This window comes from Crotalus tigris, unplaced genomic scaffold (genome assembly GCF_016545835.1).
Source record: "Crotalus tigris isolate CLP2741 ecotype Arizona unplaced genomic scaffold, ASM1654583v1 scf7180000024319.607755, whole genome shotgun sequence".
NCBI classification, from domain to species: Eukaryota; Metazoa; Chordata; class Lepidosauria; order Squamata; family Viperidae; genus Crotalus; species Crotalus tigris.
In genome coordinates, this window is record NW_024100491.1 from 260,140 (window position 1) to 263,756 (window position 3,617).

Sequence of the window (3,617 nt, forward strand, 5' to 3'; positions counted from 1 at the left end):
CTGAGCCCAGCAAGAGCACCGATCAGCTGGAGCCCAGCGCTTATCCTGGCATTTCTGCTGAGCCCACAGCCCTGCAGAAGCACCAATCATCTGGAGCCCAGCGCTAATCCTGATGCTTCTGCTGAGCCCTGACAGCCCTGCAGAAGCACTGATCAGCTGGAGCCTGGCGCCGATCCTGGTGCTTCAGCTGAGCCCCGCAGAAGCGCTGATTAGCTGGAGCCCAGTGCTGATCCTGGCACTTCTGCTGAGTCCTGACAGCTACATCTTCAGCCAGCTCTCACGCAGGCTTGTGCGGTGTTGCCACCGCTTCAGCTCATTCCCCTCCCCCACTACCACTTCTCTGGGATGGTCGCATATCACCTGCCAGGTGCGAATGTACCACCGGTAGTATGCGTACCATCGGCTGAAAAGCCCTGGAGTAGAAGACAAAGAATTGGAGAAGAACCCAAAATATCAAGATCTGAAAAATAAATTAAAAGATGTATTTAGAAAATCTGTGCATTGACAAAATTTTCATCTATCAACTAGAAAAGGCTAGTTGCTTGGATCCACATATATACTAAACCAATATATTATGAAATAATACATTCCTTGGAAGAACTCAATTCATATGAAGGCAAATGCCAGCTAAAGAATTGGCAGCTGTGACTTTACATTGTTATGTATATAATAAATAATATTGCAGGTCCTTGGGAAGGACTCAATAGGTGGTTAAAAATGTCATATCCAGTCTAAACATCTGGCTGTGTAACCATCCATAATAATAGTAAGTTATATCCTTATAAAAATGGTAGGATATAATACAAGTAATCCTTGACTTATGACCACAATTGAGACTGGAACTTTTGTTGCTAAGCCATGCAGAGCTTAAGTGAGTCATGCCCAATTTTATTACCTTTTTTGTTGTGGTCATTAAGCAAATCACATAGTCATTAAGTGAATCCAGTTTCCCCTATTGACTTTGCTTGTGAGAAGCCTCCTAGCAAAGTTGTAAATGGTGATTATGTGACACTGGGATGCTGCGACAGTCATAAGTGTGAGAACTGATCATAAGTCAGTTTTTTCAGTGCTATTGTAACTTCAAACGGTTGTTAAATAAGTGTTTGTAACTCAAGGACTACCTGTAATATTAATAAAATTTTAACAATTGTTAAGAAAAACAAAAAAGACTGGATAGGGATGCAATACCTGGAAGCAGCAGAAGAGAAGAAAAAAAATTGAAGAAAATCACAAACTAAAAGAGCTGTAAATAAGAGTAGAATGACTTTGGCAAAAGAAAGCGAAGATACTACCAAAAGGAATAGACTCCCTGAGTGCAATCCCAAAACATCTTGAGCACCTCTTGAACATCAGCGACATTGAAAAATCACCATCAGTCAATTGCAAAATGCAGTTTTACTTGGAACAGCTTACATTCTGTGGTGATAGCTTTAAATACCATCAAACAAAAACATCTGTCTCTCCCAGGTCTTGGGAAAGATTTGATAAGTGGATAAAAATGCCAAACCCTAACATCTGACCATGTCACCTACCATAATAATAACATATGCATAAAATCTTTTATTAACAGCTAAATCTTTCTGGGCTTTTTCAAAAATAGTGAAATAGAGGAATTAATCACTGGAACGATTTACTTCCAGAGGTTGTGGGTTCTCCAACACTGGAGGTTTTTAAGAAGAGATTCCACAACCATTTGTCTGAAATGGTATAGGGTTTCCTGCTTGAATCCTGCTCAAAGGCCCCTTCTAAATCTGTTGTTCTATTATTCTCTTATTAGTCTGGTAGTATTGGTACCAAGATATTTGGTACCTTTATCTATTATTTATGTTTAACAGTTGGTTCACATTCCTTAACAAATCAGTAGTGGCTCAAGAACATCTCATATTTAGCCCCCATTCTACCAAAAATGTCTAAGGCTGCTTCAGATATCTTGCTTCATATATGACACCAATCTGCAAACCAGGAATGCCCAAACCTGAGGCCCACAAAAGTTTTGCAAAATCTTTACAAATGTTAACATCAAAGGGAATGGAAATGGCTTAGATATATGAATAATTATGTTTATCACATCTAATTGATCTGATCCAAATTAAATTTGGATTAAATCATAGGTATGTTTCTTTTACTCATCTTGGCGTCACTTTTTTGCATGGGCCAAAAATAGTGCGGGTGGGGAAGTAATGAAACATGTGTTTTAATGATGCAAAAAATACAATTTACCTCCTTGTATCAGATGTCAGGGTGCCTGGACATAATGGCAGTTTGGGCTCATGATGTGCATGTGTAAATTTTCTGGCATAATGTAAGGTTATGAGGCGAGTCTCCTAGAACCCAATTTGAATCGTAAATTTATCTTCGGCCTAGAAAGTACTGTGAGCCTTTTCCACAACTCAAGTTGTGCAAACAACAATGGCTAGGTTCATTCTTTTCAACTAAGCCAAAATCTCATCTTTGAACAGTTGGCATTCAAAGGAATCTTTTTCTGGAAGCTGAAGCTCGCCAGCAACTTGAGAAGTACTTGGTACTTACTTCACTTTCCCACAAAACGTTCAATCAACAACGTTATTTGAACAGGCAAAGGCCCCATTGAAGTTTCTGAAATTTGTTTTTGAATGAATAGACATAGAATTAGAGGACGCTATTCATGCATATGGTATTTTTGGATGTCTTGAAAGAAATTTAAACACTACCATTTATCTGAAGCCTCATTTGATTAAAACGCTTCCGATTTTCTGTGAACGCCTGAAATCTTAGCTATTCTACTCCAGTCGCTCCAAATTAGCTTCATTTATATAAGCCCTGCACTCCATCTGGTTTATCATTGTTCAAGCCTCATTCCCAGGTTGCCCAGGAACCCCGTCATGTGCTTCTTCGCCAGCTCGCGAACACATCCCATCCCCCATCCCGTTTGTGAAAAGCAGCATCGCTCCCGCCTCAACCTCTGAATTGCTCACCTGATACTTTGCAGGAAGGGGGCTCTCATGTCAGCGGTTCCGGAAACTGCCATGCACTACTGACGTCTCGGACCTCGTGAACACCGGAGGGAGGAGCGATGATTCCCAGCTTCCGAGGAAGGCTTCGCTTCCTCAGCGGGAGGCGTTACCGTTGTTCCCATTCATGTTTTTCCCCGGGAGGGCTGGCGGAACGTTGGGATCCACAGATGCTCATTCGCTCCACCTTCAGAGCTGAGCCCATTCTTTGCTCTCCCCCCCTTTAAGGAAGCTGAGGAATTACGTATTCTCATCTAAAACAAAGCGAGCGATCCCGGATGATCAGATGGAATCCGGGAGAGAGAATCAAAAGCAAGCTACACTTCAGCTGTATGTTTTGTGTGAACATACCCTTTGTAATTTTTAAAATCAAAGCTTATGGCTTTGTGTTTTATATCCGCTACAGCCTGGTCAACAAAGCAGGATTAAATGAACCATCATTGAACATATTGTGTTAACCCGCCCCCGTTTCCGCTTAATGTGTTCTGTAGGCAGAGAGTTAAATGGAGGGGCATTTCTTTTTGCTGTCTCCCATGCTGTCCATGCTGAACGTCTATCTGTTGCACTAAATTGGCAAGATGAAGTGCTCCTGGAGGACACTCAACATGGTGTCGTCAAAATGTATTG

The 3,617-nt window shown here is 41.4% G+C and overlaps 1 protein-coding gene across 2 annotated transcripts in view; it reads right to left on the reverse strand.

Moving 5' to 3' along the window:
- The window catches only part of XPNPEP1 (X-prolyl aminopeptidase 1), a 36,280-nt gene extending 33,215 nt beyond the window's left edge, over positions 1–3,065 (reverse strand). For both annotated transcript variants that reach the window (XM_039325179.1, XM_039325178.1), the window contains exon 1: positions 2,955–3,065. The gene's annotated coding sequence lies outside the window, so the exon portion shown is untranslated. The remainder of the gene's footprint in view (positions 1–2,954) is intronic.
- Positions 3,066–3,617: the final 552 nt, after the last annotated feature.